The sequence below is a fragment of the Pinus tabuliformis genome, chromosome 9 (assembly GCF_031772625.1).
Source record: "Pinus tabuliformis cultivar Carrire ecotype Pingquan chromosome 9, CPIR1, whole genome shotgun sequence".
Lineage (NCBI taxonomy): Eukaryota > Viridiplantae > Streptophyta > Pinopsida > Pinales > Pinaceae > Pinus > Pinus tabuliformis.
The window spans coordinates 149652555-149669916 of record NC_142307.1 but is presented as its reverse complement, the minus strand read 5'-3'; positions in this window follow the sequence as shown (position 1 = coordinate 149669916).

Genomic DNA, 17362 nt, shown 5'->3' with positions numbered 1-17362 from the left:
AAGTTTGACTTCTTGCTCTAGACTCCAACGAACAACTTCCAAATATTTCATGCATTGCTCTATGCCCTCATGAAATAACATTTCAGAAACAACTGGTAGAATATCTAGGGCTTCATTGACACCGGAAAAACAAAAGCGTTGGCTTGATTCACACGAATACATGAGTTGAAAACATCTGAGATAAATCTCTGCACAAACTGAGCTTCTTATCTTTAGTTCACAAGGTTGCTCGTCCAAAGACCAACGATTAGAAATCCAAGCTTCATAAAACTCTGATTTTCTCAAAACTTTAGAATGAAGGTACACATTAGTTTCTTCGTTTCCATCTTCACCAACCACCTGTAATTTTATGTCAGCTGTTTCTTCATCTCCACATTGGAACAATTGATTTTCCATTGCTTCTGTTGTGAAAGATGCCAGAAGAACCTGTTTTAGAAAATACCTCACCAACAAACACAATTTGGTCCCTTATACTACTGTGTAGTTTGAGCGTAAAATCAATAATTAGAGCCTCGCAAATTTCTTATCCACGCTATCGCTATTGCTTCTGTTTTTTACTTTCATTTATCGTTTATTTATCCATGTTCATAGCAACGAGGTCAATTTAATTATTTATACATGTTTATGGTTGTTGAACACAATTTAAGTATTTGGAAAATAAATCAGTAGGTAAGGGTTAGTTCTGGGGGAAGAAGTCCTTTAACTGTTCATCTGAAATAGGTAAAACTATTGCCAATACCGTGAAATAACATATTTTCTGTGTTGGCTTTAGTAGCTGAAATAACACGTGTTGTGTGTTGGCTTTAGTAGCTCAAGAATAGACAATACTCTAAGAAAAATTTAGAAATATAGGAATAAAGAGAAAGTAATCATAATAACTCAAATACATATCAGTAATGGCAACTCCAAGTTAACTAAGAACAATAACAGAAACTGTTCCAAATTGAACATTAAGATTTATAAAAAAAAATCTATATTATCTTAAGCCTTAACTGATAAGGGCCATAACCTTCAATGACACAAGTAACCAGATTGATACAAATTCATGATTAAATAACATTATCAAATTAAGTATAGTATAATATTGAAGTCTTTCGTCAAGAGATGAAAACCTTTGTGATCATAATCACCATTCGTACATGTACAATGGAAAACCCCAATTCAATTTCATTATAAAATTGGAACATAGATTTCAGAATTACAATTTTAGCAACTATACAACAAAAATCCTCTTTTTATATGATAAGAGCTCGCAGTGTTTGGACGACTCATAATTTTGTGCCATTGGAAATTACCCAATAAGAGAAATAGCTGAAAGATTAGACGAGTTAAGGTTCCGAACAGTCAAACTCAACTATTGGAAGAAGTAGCAGAACATTCCTTTATGATTGGAATCATTTTGAAATATAACACACCATGAAACCAGAGAAGAAATAGTGATCGAACCCTTTGTAGTTGAGCAAGCAGTTCGAACATGCAATACCTAATATATCGTACCTGGGTCACACTGGAAAATGGTAAAAGGATATTATTTAACCTCGAATTGATGATCTGAAATCACCCCTAGGTGACCTCAGGAAATTAATGAAGGTATTACAGACTCATGTGCTGGTGTGTGTGTATATGTTATCTTAGGCAATGGATCGATACGATTGCAAAATACACAAACAATTGAAATAGTAAGAGATCACAGTAAGCAAAACATAAACACAACAAAATTTAATAAGGATTTCACCCAATCCTTCTGGGCTATGTCTCCTGGTCCAGCCTTCAGGGGTGGCCTTTTTATTATGTCTTTAAAACAGAGTCTTACAATAAGGAGCTCAATCTGAGTCTCACTTGACAGAGGATAATCAGTAGGATGGCACTTGGAATTCTCAAGTCCTTAGAGTTCACAGACTCCCCTACTGAATTTTGACCTCAATTGGTCTTTGTCTGCTCGACGCTGCTCTTACTCTGATGGTCATCTCGGCTTCTCTGTCCTTTGCAATTTTGCCTCTCTTTCTGTGTCACTCGGCCTTCAGCTACTGCTCTCTCTGCCTCATTGTCTCGGTCCTGTCTCTGTCAACTTCGTGGCTTTAAATCCAGTTCGACCCTTCAACTATTCGTTTCGTCTTCTCGAATTTCTAGATCGCCTGCATCTGTTCGATGGGACTCCTCTGCACTGCATCATCATTGCTGCGTAACACTTCGCAAAGAGGTGGCCATCTGTCTCCTTGTGAACTGAGTGTCAGTTCTTCCTGAACGGTCATTTTCTTCCATTATTTCCTAGATGCCTACTAAACGGATCCCCCTGTCGATTCATCGGTCAAATCGGACTTCAAGTCTTATGCGTCACAGTTTATTTCTCCCTCGAGTCCGGTCATCTATCGGGTTGAACCTCGGCCGTTGATCTGGAACCCCCCAGATCCTATGGTCTTCGCTTATATCGCGCGATTGAGTTGCTCGACCGTTAGTCCGCGATGTAAGTGGTTTTTCTCTCTCCCCACCGGACACATGTCACTCGGTGTATGGAATCATTGGGTCCTCGGCCAAACCCGTTTACCGCCTGAAATGCCTTCCATATTCCACCGGTTTTGAGCGCGGGACCCGCCTTGTCAGTTTTAGCACTTTCCCACAGTTTTTGGGTTTCCCTTGTGATCGAGCACTTGGGGCTTTTCCTCTTCGAGGGGTTTTGCCAGCGATTTGCGCTAATCGCATATCAGAAACAGCCTCCATTTCTGGATCTGGGCTTCCCAATTGCCATTTTTGCGCCATGCGCAATCTCCATGGTCCAACAGTCAGTGCGCTTTGACCGAAGGTCCTCGTTGCTCTGTGCTGGCTGCAAATTGCCATTATTGATAGGTTATTTCTTATAGCTATAAGATTTTTTGAAGTCTGTCGTTCATTCTTAACAATCATGGAATTGTTTGAGGGTCCAATTCGAATCACGGCCTTCCCACTGAAAAAGCTTTTGGACCACCAAAAGTTGGTTTTCAAGCATCGACTATGTGAGGATACAACTTTCTCACCTGTCTAATCTCTATCCATTTTGCACTGCTTGGCTTTGAACCCCTGAGCCCAATTTTGAGGTACTCAACATCTCCCATGCACGTCGTTCTCACCTTCCTGTCCAGAACTGTGTCTTCCTACAATTCATTAAGATATTCAGGTAGCAGGTCATCAATAGAAGGCAATTGACTCTGCTCTTCAGGATCTTCAATTAACGAAGGTTCAAATAGTCTCAAGCTATCTGCATTGACGACTAAGTAGATGTGCATATAAACTGGCAAATCAAGGCGAAAAGCATTCTCACCAATTTTCTCAAGGATCCTGAAAGGTCCATACCTTATTGGTTTTAGCTTTTTACCTTCACCTTGCATCCTGTCCTTGCTAATATACAACCAGACTTGATCACCAACTTGGAAACTATGCTCCATCTGATGCTTGTCATGCTTGGCCTTGTATTTGGCCTGGCTCTTTTCTAGCTGTTCGTGTACTGCTTGATGGATCTCTTGGATTTGTTCAATGAACCTAGTTTCCTTGTCCACATCGTTGTGTCCCTCAACTGTTGTGTCCTTACCAAAGACAAAATCCAAGGGAGACCTTGGTGTGAAACCAAAACAGGTCTCAAAAGGATATCTCTATGTGGAAGAATGTTTGGCTCGGTTGTAAGCATGTTGCACATAACAAAAATGTTCATCCCAAAGCTTGGGATGCTTGCTGCAATATCCCCTGAGCAACTGGATCACCGTCCTATTGACTACTTTTGTCTGGCCATCGGTTTGTGGATAGAAAGCTGTGCTTTTCTTCAGTTTGGTGTCCATCATTTCCCACAGACTTGACCAAAAATTTCCCACAAATTTGGTGTCTTGATCAGATCCCTTCCTTGCTTTTCATTTATGTTTTCTTTTCTCCTTATTCTTGCTTGCAGTGGGTTGGGATGATCCCCCAACTTCTAGGTTCCCATTCTTTCCTCTAGCTTCTAGATGTGTAGCTTGAACAGATACCTCATCTATACTAGTGGGATTAAACATGAGGATAGTGTGCCTCATGTAGTTGTGTAGACCACCTATGTACTTCAACAGAGTCTCAGGTGAGTCTAATGAGATTCCTAGAATCAAAGCTTGCTTCCTAAATTCTTGGGTGTAACTTTGTACACTTTTCCCATTCAATTGACAAAGAGTTTGCTAGCTCATCATGGCTTGCTACATGTAGGCCAGTGGATAGAACTGCTTTTTGATTGCAGAAACAAATTCACTCTAGACAGAAAGAGTCTTACCATATCTCTTCATGTCAGCTTGGGTCCTGCCTTCCCACCAAAGCAAGGCAGTGCCCCCAAGGCATAGGTTGGCCAGCTGAATCTTGCTCTTGTCTGAATCGATACTCTGCACTCTACAATAAACATCAATTTGTCTAATCCAATTGTCTAGATTTTCTGCATTCAAATCTCCATCATATATTGGTAAATCAAATTTAACATCTAGTTTAATCAAAGATGTCGTCTTTTTATGTTCAAGGCTATTAGGAGGTGTGAGAAAGCTTTCTTCTTTCCCCTTGCCTTTTGAGTGGTCATGGAGGAGAGACTCTTCATCTCCTTTATCTTGTTTGGATCCTGATGAATCTTCATCTTTATGTTTTCTAAAGTCCTTATACATTTCCTCTACCATGGATTTCATGGCCAGGAAACTATCTATAAATTGAGGGTCTGGCCCCACAGAACCTTCCTCCAACATTGTCTTGTGAGGATAGACTCTTCCAATTTCAGGATTAGTTTCAACCAACTCTCCTTCTCCTAATTTGAGCTTTGATCTAGTTAGCATTCAGCAGCTAAATCCAGCACAAGCTTGTCTAACCTTAACAACCTATAGCTCTGATACCACTTGATCTAAAATCACCCCTGGGTGACCTCAGGTAATTAATGAAGGTATTACAGACTTATGTGCTGGTGTGTGTGTCTATGTTATCTTAGGCAATGGATTGATAAGATTGCAAAATACACAGACACTTGAAACAGTAAGAGATCACAGTAAGAAAAACATAAACACAAGGCCTAATCAACTAGCACAATCACATTCAACAACCACCCAAACCACAATGAGAATATGGTTTTGGAAAACACAAGGCCCATTCAACTAGCACAATCACATTCAACAACCACCCAAAGCACGATGAGAATGTGGACAAGTGCCTAATCAGCTGGTGTTATGTTTGAGTGCTAAGCATCATCAAATCAAAATAGAAAACAAATGAAGAGTTACTATGGAAGGCCAATATGGTGTCAACACTATGAGCTTTTATGGGGATGCGTAGGGGTAGTTAATCATATTAACATCCTCTAGAACTCTGGTTTCTATGAACCTTCATAACAACAATGACAAAGAACATTGTGGATTTCTGTCACCTAAAAAATTGGGGGTCATCTCTTTGCTAGACAATATTGGAATTTTTATTTTAGCTATTCATCATAGTATGATTTAGAGTTGATTACTTTAGTAGAGTAGTTGAAACAAATGCCCCTCATTACTTTAAGCATGTTTATTGATTACTTAAGCTCACTATTGTTTTTTTTTTCTATGTAAGGCTAATTCTATTAATAAAAACAAAAATATAATTACACCGAGGCCCCGCATCAACCATCGTTGCTAGAGTTCATCAAGAAGGTCTAAACTGCCCCAGATTGGGGAAACCAGTTTGTTATGGCAAAAAGACCAATCATAAATCCTAGGATTGTCACCAAAGGAAACCCATACATAGGACTCGTATCCATGTTTTGAAGCAAAACCCTGAAAAGGATTCAACACAACACCACCAGAAGCGACAACAAAACGATAGACCCGCTGGTCAATCATACAAATAGCAAAAACAAATATTATCAAATAATATTTAGAATACCGTCGGGTCCACATTATCACATCACCCATATGAAGGGTAAAGGCTCCGCCTCTTGGTTTCCACCGATGTGATCCGATCGCAATTGCATATTGCTATATGAAAAGGCTCCACCCCTTGGTTTTCGCCAATGCGATCTGATCACAGTCGCATATTGATATAAGTAAAGGCTCCGCCCCTTGGTTTCTACCGATGCGATATTGCGATGCGATCTGATCACAATCGCCTATTGTTGTATGAAAAGACTCCGCCCTTTGGTTTCCGCCGATGCGATATTGCGATGCGATCCGATCGCAATCACAAAATGCTATAAGTGAAGGCTCCACCCCTTATTTTCCGTCGATGCGATATTGAAGTGAGGTATCTCCATAACCCAACACTGACAAGCTTTTAGCTGAACTAAACCTGTAATGAATGCTGCCTGTAGATGGTAATGAAGGCACTTCAGGGTGAAATGGGGAGGAGCGTCATCAGACAAGTGGCCCATCCCCTCAACGCCATTATGCATAAAAACCATTAATGTTGTATCGTGTCACCCGCATCTGGGTGACCTCCTACTTCCTGAGACTTCTCTTTCTCAACTAAATTGTTGAATTCCTTCATCTGAGCATCAGTGGCAATATCAAATAACGCATTAGCGTTCATTGTAGTATTGCTCTCCACCCCTATGTTGGCAAGAAGGTTGGCTACCTTTTTGCCTTCCCTTCAAGTATGTTTGAAAGTTACTGCTCTATGGTCTTTGAGCCAATCTTCAATAAGTTCCAGTCTTTCTGCCAGTCTCCATTTGTTGCCGATTTTGTTTGAGGGAGTTCCTTGAATAATTTTGTTCATCACACTGATTAGTATCTGAGAGTCACCTTCGATGATTAGGGGGAAAAAACTATAAGAGTGGGCTAAAAGGAGCCCTTTCCATAGCCCTTCAAGCTCTGCTGAATTATTAGAGTCCCACCCCTTCGATCCTAGAAAGGTAAGAAGGGTGACTCCCTTGTGATCTCTGAATATTCCCCAAACTCGGCTTTACCAGGATTGCCTTTTGAGGCTCCGTCGAAGTTCAGTTGGAACATATTCTGAGGAGGAGGGACCCATTTATCTGAAATTGTGCTTTTTGCTGCCATTTTGGCCGAGATTTCAGTTCTTGATTCCATTGTAGATTCCAGTTGACCCAAATAGTATTTTCCTGTGGTAGTGTGGGAAGATCATCATCATGCCAAGTATGGAGTAGAAGAGTTTCCTTGAGGTTTTGACAGACATTGTTCCAGATGATTTCCATAGGCTTTGACTGATTCTTGAAGATGCGATTGTTCCTCTCCTTCCATATAGTCCACATGAGAAGGCCTGGTATAAGCTTCCATAAGGAGTTAAGAACCTTGCTCTTATAGGGATTACTTACCCAGTTGCGAACAATATTGGGGATGTTTTCCTTGATTCGACTTTCCCTTTGGCAACGAAAACTGACTTTTTCCCAGAGTTTGTGAGCCAGAGGGCAAGCGTCCATGAGATGCAAGATAGTTTCTTCTTCCTGGTTGCAATTGGGGCAAATGGACGGTCCATGGAAGTTTCTCTTCCTCAGATTATCCCAGGTGAGGATTTTTTTCTGACAGAGCAGCCAAAGAAAAGTGGAAACCTTCGGCCATAAGTTGGGAGCCCAAATAGCAGTCCAAAGTGGATCTTTGACTGTAGAATCTTTTATAATTATGTTGTAGGCTTCATGCATTGTGAACATTCCCCTGTCCTCATATCCCCATCTGAGTACATCCTTCTTTTCTGAATACCTTATGTTGCGATTGGAGAGTTCTGCTCCTAGGTTCTGCTGGTCGACCTCCAGGCCATTCCCAATGATGTGTTCCAGATTAACCCATTTCCTAAAGCCATGCGTTAAGGTAGGCTTCCAATATTGATTGATCTTGTCGAGCCTACGGGCTTCCCAATTGGGAATTTGATGAGGATTGATCAAATCTTTCAGTCTATGTTGTTGCTGCCAGGAATCTTCCCAGAATCTTGCAATGGTACCATTCCTGACCTCCCAGAAGCTATGCTGCTGAATGAGATTTTTATGTTGCTTTGCTGCATTCCAGACTAACGAACCCGGGCCTATATCCGTGAGTCTGATTAAATCCTCAACAGGTCTGTTATTGGCATATTTGGTTGTCCATAGAGTGGCCCAAGGGGTGTATGGTGCAGAAATCCAGTTCCACCAGATGCGAGCTCCCATCACAGCATTGCTGTGGTGAGGATCTCGAAGCCCAGTCCCACCCAAATGCTTGGGTAAACATACTTTTTCCCATTTAACAAGAGCCCATTTACATTTTTTTCCTGAGTTGCCCCAAAGGAAGGATCGTTGGAGCTTTTTAATTTCCTTGAGAACCCATTTTGGCACCGCCAGGATTGAAAATAAATACAGTGGCATAGACTGAAGGACTGACTTGATTAAGACTAAGCGGCTAGGCATGTTGAGAGATCTGTGGGTCCAAGAGGAGAGACGAGCTTCTAATTTTTCAAGGAGCAGCTTCCAAGAAGAGTGCTTTAGGGCAACATCAGTCAGGGGAGCTCCTAGGTAATTGGAAGGAAGAACAGCTTTCTGGAAACCCAGGATTCGAGCAATGGAGGCTTGGGTAACTGTAGGAGTGTGGAAGAAGAAAATTTGGGATTTGGCCAGGTTTATGGATGCTCCAGAGGTAGCTGAGAACGAATTTAACAAAGATTTTAATGTCTGAGCTTCTTGGACAGAAGGATGCCCATAAAGCATGTTGTCGTCCACAAATTGCTGATGGGTGAAGGGAGGGGAGTTGGGAAAGGAAAGGCCTCAAAGTTGCTGAGAGTGAAGAGCATCCTTGATACTTCTACCTAAACCTTCCGCCATGATGACAAACAGAAAGGGAGATAAAGGATCTCCTTGGCAAATGCCTCTAGAAGGATGAAAGGGAGATGATGGAATTCCATTAATAAGGATGGAGAAGAAGGTTGAAGAAATGAGACTCATAACCCATTTGACCCATGGTGGGGAGAAGCCAAAGGCAGTTAACATTTTTTTAATATAACTCCAGCTCAGACTATCAAAGGCTTTAGAAAGGTCTATCTTAAGTAACATACCTGCCTTTTTATGCTGCTTCAAAGAGTGGATGATCTCATGCGTTAGGATAATGTCGTCCGTAATTTTCCTGCCCTCCACATACCTTGATTGCTCCGGGGAGATAAGTAAAGGAAGTAACAGTTTGAGCCTTGAAGCAATGACTTTGGATACTATTTTGTAAATTACATTGCACAGTGCTATAGGCCTGAATTTATCAGGGGTTCTAGACTGTGCTTCTTTAGGAATGAGGGTAATGAAAGTGGCATTCATGGATGGAAGCATCCATCTGCTTGTTTGAGATTCTTCCACTACCTGCCAGACCTCCAATTTGATCATATCCCAAAAATTGTGAAAGAAGTTAGAGGTAAACCCGTCTGGACCTGGCGCTTTTCCTTCTTTTAGCTGACGAACCGCTTTTTCCACCTCCTGCAAGGAAATCAGCTTGAGAAGCAGCTGATTATGCTCCTCAGTGATGATCTTTGGGATGGATTGGGTTATTTTGTCAATGGCCACCGTTCGATCCATTTGAGTCTCTTGATGACGGTAATTCTTGTTCTATAGCTGCGTGGTCCTCTACTTTTTCTCCTTGGTTGTTTTGTATATGAGTTATGGTGTTGATCATCCTCCTTTGAATCATAGAGCGGTGAAAGAACTTGGTATTCTTTTCACCCTCCTTCAGCCACCTGACCCGTGATTTTTGCCTCCAAAGAACTTCTTCTTGCTTGTCTCTTTCCAAGATTTGAGATTGCAGGTGTGATTCCTGCTCTGAGAGCTACTCTGTTCGCCCTTCTAAGATGATTTTCTGTTGCAATTCTGTCATTGCATTATTTAGAGCATTTTTTGCCTGGAGAATATTCCCAAAAGTGAATTGGTTCCATTTTTTGATATGGAATTTGAGATTTTTTAACTTCTGCTGGAATTGGAACATTTGTGATCCCTCCATAGGTTTGTAGCTTTTCCAGATCATGTTGACGAAGTTGTTGAAGTCCGGATGAGACAGCCAGAAGGCTTCAAAGCGAAAGGGCCGACGATCAGTATTGCCTGGCCGATTCCATTGGAGTGCAATTGGCCAGTGATCAGAACCTGTAAGGGGCAAAATTGAGGCAGAGAGGTCTCCACCTAAATGTATTGCATTATCAGAGAGAAGGAATCGATCTAATCGCGAAGCAATTTGATGAGGATCTGCTCTTTTGTTGTTCCAGGTAAAAACCCCATTATTGAAGGGTAGATCGATTAGCCAGTTGTTCTGAATGAAGTCCTTTAGATGACAGCTATCCTTGTCAAGCCTGCTTCTGCCTCCCCTTTTTTCCTCCAATCTGGTTATCATGTTGAAGTCCACCCCCCCCCCCCCCATGATCCAGAGAGGGTGGGTTCTTTCAGAGCTGAGGAATGAAATAGCATTCAGTGTTTCTATCTTCTGAATAGCTTCCTGAGGAAAGTAAACATTTGTTAAGTGTCCATGGATAATGGTTCCTGTTAGATGGAACGAAGCCTGAATGAAGTGCTTGTTCATGTGCATGTTGGAGAGGGTGATTGTCTATGCTTTCCAGATAATTGCAAGACCTCCTGATACACCTAATGCATCCACTGAAATTGCATTACACCCTGGCCAAGCTTTGGCCATGATTTTTTCCAAAGTTTCTGAGTTACACTTGGTTTCTTGAATGAAGAAGATGCTTGGTTTTTCTTGCTGAATCATGCTTTTTATGAATCTGTACTTCCCAGGGCTGTTGAGCCCTCTAATGTTCCATGAGATGAGCTTCATGATGAGACATTAGAGAGGGTGGTAAAGTACTTCGTGAGCTTGGAGTATCTTCCCGATTCCACTAGCATTTCCCCGATGCGAATGGTTCGTTGGAGATCAGTCTTCCTTCCTCTCTTCTTATTATCCTTAAAGAGTATCTTTCCATCCCATTGGCTTCCAGGCTGAATTCCAAAGGATCGCTGTCTCTGTGCTCTTGAGAGAATTATTTCCAGATTGTCCAACTGTCTTTCTGGTATTTTATCATAACTTTTTGTTTTACAGGCTTGCTCTAGTTCTAGAAGATCCAGTTCTCCTAGATCTATGCTCTCTGGTTCCTCTTCCATGTTCGTGGTTTCATTTCTTTCTTCGGTACTTCCTATTGCATCCTTCAACACATTCACTTCATTATCCATCTCCATACTTTGAGAGATCCAGGCCGGAATGTCACTGGGGGAAGGCGAGCTGAGGTCGACAGATGATTTTGATTTCAGGGGAATCTCTGAGCTGGTGGAGGCTGAGAGGGCTTTTGACTTTGGCTGCTCCTTGGAGGAATCAGGGGTTTCATGACTGACCAGATCCGGCTTAGCTAAAGTCTCGAAGTTGTTCCTGGTACTCAGTTTGGACGGAGTATCAGTAGAGGTTTTGGGATTAGAGCTAGATTTTCTGAGATTCTTTCTGCGATGGGAAACTCTGGTAAATCCATCAGCATCTGATTTTCTGGGAGGAGGAGGGGCTGAGGTTTTCAGGTTGGATGGGCAATCTCGGAATAGGTGACCAAGAGCATGGAATTTCCTACATCGGAAAGGTACATGTTCATAATCGATAGATTGGATCCATTCAAAATCGTCATGAAAGAGACTTACCGCGTCCGACAGGGCGTTGTTAAGGTGCATATAAACACATATATGCACATATGAGGTGTATCTTCTGAGCTTGGTCTCCTCTGCTACTTTGACGAACTCACCAAGACCATTGCCGATTTCTTTTAATGAAGTTTCATCCCAGTACTCCACAGGGAGGGAGTAGAGGCGGATCCAGACGGGTGCCCAACTGAGATCTTCTTTATCCGGGTTGAATCTTTCCACCCATTCTCTGAGATACAAACTAGCTGCGTTGAAAAAATATGGCCCTCCATCTATGATTCTATTTTTATCCTCCAGACAGTTGAAAATCGCTGTGAAGAACCCCTTGGGACCTAACTGCAGGGTTATGTGGCCTTTTGGCTTCCACTTGGCTGCAATCCATCCTTGCAGTGCTTTTTCAGTGGACCAAAAACCAATAAACTTCCCTATCAGAGCATGATCCCTCATGAATTGGATCTATGCATTGATCCTACTGCTGGGTAACTTGATCTTTGGTCTCGTGGCTGCAACTGGCTTGAATGTGGCTAAAGTCGCCTTGGGTACCTCCTTGACAGTTTCTCAATGTCTCTTGTCTTGGCTTGTTTTCTGTTGATCATTTAATGTTCTATCTGCACTTTACTTTATGTACGTGTGATTGCTAATCTTTGGAATATAATAAGGAAAATAAGTAAACTGTTATAATCATAGAACATACCATAACTTAACATTATCTCATACCTTCACAATAAATTTCCATATTTCTACAAATTTTCAAATCACAACATATTATTAATTCTAATATGTGTGGTTAAAAACCATTTGTACTTACCTTTGAAGATTGTTGTTACAATATTTGATTTCCTCTATTTGTATGGTTTTTGACTTGATTCTTTGAATGGTGTGGGGGATGGGATTGAAGGGGTGATGATGGTATGAGGACTAGGAGTTTTTAGTGATTTAGCTTGTAGCACATATCATATATATATTAAACATTTTTTTCCTTGATGAGAGTTCTCTAAATCATATAAACACAGTTCATAATCAAAGATCATTCACCCAAAATCTTAAATAAGATGTGACAAAGGATTTTTATTTTAAGTTTGTGTTGACACCTAATCCTCTCGGTTGGGTGAATTTGGAATGTGAACAGCCATCAGAAAATGAACTGAGCAGTCACATTCTTTGTATATAACAATAGCTACCTAATGAAATAAATCGAATCATCTTTTCTGCCTAATGGAGTTACTGCCTGGCCTGACATGGTATCAGAGCCAGCTCCTTTTTTTAGCCTTTATGTCCTTGTAACTCCTGGTCTGCTCCACTGCTCCCCATATAATTCAATAACTGATTACCTGCTTCTGTCTGACATTCATGGGAACGTTTGCGCTGCCCTTATACCTACGCTCTCTGACTGACATGGTATCTCTGTGCTCTCTGACTGACATGGTATCTCTGCGCTCTCTGACTGACATGGTATGAATGCCTAAGACTGCGCACTGCCTGGTTTGAACGCCTGGACATGGTATCAGTCTCATATGCTTGAACAATTGAAATTTCATATATCTGAATGCTGTTACGCATATAGTTTCCTTTTCAATAAAAACGTTGTTGTTGTTAATACGCCTATGACTGCGCACTACATATTTGAGACAGCATGATATGCCTGCTCATGTTTTGTAAATAAACCTGATATGCTTGGCTATTGTGGTGATAAGACCTGAGAAACGTGGAGATGTGCTGCTGGAGTGTGAGATAACTCCTGCGTTCTCTGATATTTTTCTATCCCAATTTTGTAAAACTGTACAGAGACTGTGCATTGTTTTTTTATGAGCGTATCTTACAGTTTGAGCATTAATATCAAACTGAGCTACAGAGGAAACTTGCAGCCTCTATTTCGTGCAATTTCTCCTCCATGAAAACTGGTCAACATCATCTTTTTTGCATAAAACAGTTAAATCTGGTTCCGTTGCCCACATTCCAGTTGACATAATTAAATGCTGTGTTGAATGGTAGCGCAGCGGAAGCGTGGTATGGCGCCGTATATTGCTATTCTGTTTATAAATATATCTCTGTATTAAATTTTTTTTAGTGCGGTGCATAATTAAAGTTTTGTTAGTGGGTGCATATTCATGATATGCGCCACCTATGGTTGGGTTCGAACAAAGCCCACTCCCCAAACATTCTATTGTCTTACCATTGGATTGAACGGTCTAAGTTGGCGCAGCGGATATAGATTCAAATAAAGTTTTGAATGGTGCTTTTTTAAATGCGCAGTTTTAAATTATTGCTCAGTTCAGTTTGGTGTTCAGTTTGGTGCGTTTGGCTTGAATGATATTAAAGCCTTTTTGAGTATTAACGTGGTGCACATCCAGGGAAACACTGTGGGTGTATAGATATGACCGTCCAAGTCTGTATATGCGTAGAATGGTCCAGTATATATATTGAATGGCTTCCATTTGAATGCGTTGAATGGAATATGAACTGAGTTTGTAGAATGGAATATGTTGGATATATTATATGAGGATGCTTTTATAAACATTGGAGGGATTTGAAGAAACATAGTGCATAAAGTATTTGAAATCTTTTTGCCCTTTTGAGTACAATTTCACTGTATATCAGCAGAAGTTTTTTTTTACAGAATGCATTCAATCATCTCTATGGTAGGAATAGTTCTCACTGGCAAGGAGAACTATCCTGAATGGTCCCGGATGATAAAACACACCCTCATATTCAATGAGTTGTGGAAAGGAGTGTGTGTCAAAGAAGCAGACAATGACCCAGTGCAGCCTACATCAGACAAAGAGCTCGTCATTTGGGAAAACAAGAACAACAAAGCCTATGCATTAATCGTATCATCTGTAAATGAAGAGGTGAGTCACCATATTTCATCATATTCAACTACCTTTGAAGCTTTACAAAAGCTGAAAGAACTCTATGACTCACATTCTGCACTTGAAGTTGTTCAGCTCATGATTAAACTCTTCACTCTTGAACTGAAAAATAATGATCCTCTTGCTCTTGGATCTGAAGTAAAGTCTATAATGCATGATATCAAATCCACTAAGGTTGAGTTGGATATCCCTCATATTGCTTTTCTCAAGGCACTCTATCCTACTTACTCCAATTATCTTGAGTCTTTACAAGCAAATGGAAATCTTAAAGATATAACCTTTGACTCTCTTGTGAAAAAGTTTGCTGAAAGAGAGAATGCCTTTGGAAAGAAGACAGCCCTTGAATCTTCTGAAGAGACTGTGTGCCCTACTCATAAAGAAAATCATCCTGCTCAAGATTCTACAAGAGGAAGAGGTGGACGAAGAGGAAGAGGAAGATACTTCAGAGGCAGGGGGGCAGACATTCTCAAGGAGAAAAGGCAGACTTACACTGCATTCGCTGCAAAAGAAATGGATCACATGATGCCTCTACATGCAAGCTACCATGGGACAAAATTGAGCAGAAAAGAAACCAACAGAAAGGTAAAACTGATGATACAGACAAAGGTAAAGCACCTGAATCCGCTCACTATATTGAGGCACAATGTAACATTGGAGTAAATGAAGATTTGTTTAATGCTTCACTTGCTTCTTCGAAAAATGATTGGTTACTTGATTCAGGAGAAACCTGTCATATCTCTCATAGATTTTTTTTTTTTTTGAAGATTTCACTGACAATGTTGATGGAGCAGTATACTTTGCATATCAGTCAAAAATCAAGCCATCAGGGCTTGGCACAATCAGGCTTAAATTGCCTGGTCTTCCAGACTTTCTTCTGGATCATGTTCTATACCTCCCACAGCTCAAGAGAAACTTGTTGTACTTGGTCCACATCCGCTAGCAAGGTCACTCCATTCATATGTTTGATGGCAAGCTTGAGGTAAGAAAAGCATCTGACCACTCACTTGTCATGAGGGGAATAGAAGAAGAAAGGCTTCTCAAACTAAAAGGAACCTCTAGTCATGCCCAACATTTCTCATATATTTCTCATCATGAAGAAGGTACACTTCCATCAAGTTTATTATGGCATGCTAGATTTGGACATTTAAACTATGACAGTCTCCGCTTATTGAAGAAAAATGGTGTTGCTGGTTTGCCTACAATTCCTAGGAAACATAAGCAATGTGATGCTTGCATTCTAGGAAAGCATAGCAAACAGTCTTTTCATGATTCACATTAAAGAGCACATAGGAAGCTTGAACTCATTCATTCAGATTTATGTGGTCCAATGCCTGTTCCTTCTGCAAATGGAAATAAATATATCATGACATTTATTAATGATTACACCAGAATGTGTTGGGTTTATTTATTGAAGAACAAATCTGATGCTTTTCAAACATTCAAGAATTTTCATAAATGGATTGAAAATGATGCACAATCTCATATTGGGTCTATTCGCACTGATAATGGAAAAGAATATACATCAAATGAATTTGAAAACTATCTTCGCCAACATGGGATCAAACATCAAATAATTGTGCCTTATAATCCCCAACAGAATGGTGTAGCTGAAAGAATGAATAGAACAATCTTGAATATGGTACGATCCATGCTTTTCTTCAAAAATGTAAAGATAATGTTTTGGGCTGATGCTGTTCTATGTGCTGCATATATAAAGAATAGGTGTCCATCTAATGCTATAAGAAACAAGACTCCTTATGAATTGTGGTATGGACATGTTCCTTCGGTAAAACATCTCAGGATCTTTGGTTCCACCTGTTATGCTTTGATACCAAAGGTACATAGAAACAAACTTGGTGCTAGAAGTCATAAGTGTATCTTCCTGGGGTATTCAAACACCTCCAAAGCATACCGCCTCTATGATGAAGTAAATAAAAAGTTTGTTTTATCTAGAGATGTCATTTTTCTTGAATCATCCAAATCTGACAGTGTTGTTGAGCGGCAACTTGATCGCTTGGATAGATTCGCAAAAACAAAATCATTTCAAGAGTTTGATAATCAGATTCCACATCTTGAAGGGGGGATTCCTATACTAGATCAACATGTGGAATCTTCTTCTGAAGAACACTCTCCCCCGAATGAAACTCCAACAACGGATGATGCTTTAAGTGATGTAATTGATAGAATTGGGAGACTCAATCTTGATTCAGTCCCAACTCAATCAACAGAGCAGCCTGGACCATCTCGGAAAGGTTCCCCAAAGTGGCTGACAAAGACACTTGAAAGTGTTCATCCTGATGAAATTGGAAAAACAGGAACCAGAAATTCAAACCGACAAAATGGAGGTGATGTAGATAACTCTAATTCACCTGTTGATATGGATGTTTCTTACGATTGTGAATTGAACTTGTCTACAGATTTTGAACCAACTTCCTTCAAAGAAGCTGCTTCTCATGATAAATGGAAAGAAGCGATGCAAAAGGAGTATGATGCCCTCATAAAGAACGGCACTAGGAAGCTGGTTGATCCTCCATTTGGAACCAAACCAATTGGCTAAAAGTGGGTCTACAAGAACAAGTACAAAGTTGACGGCTCACTTGACAAGCACAAAGCTAGGCTTGTGGAAAAAGGTTTTGCATAGAAGGAAGGGGTCGATTATGAGGAAACTTTTTCCCCCATAGCAAAATGGGCCACCATCCGGACACTCTTTGCACTAGCAGCTCAGAACGATTGGAAAGTCCATCAAATGGATGTAAAAACTGCCTTCTTGAATGGAGATCTAAAAGAGAATGTTTTTATGTCCCAGCCTAAAGGATTTGTTGTGAAAGGACATGAACAAAATGTATGCAAACTTGTGAAGTCCTTGTATGGCCTTAAACAAGCACCCCGAGCCTGGTATGAAAAACTAACTGAGCATCTTCTGAAACTCAACTTCAATCATTTT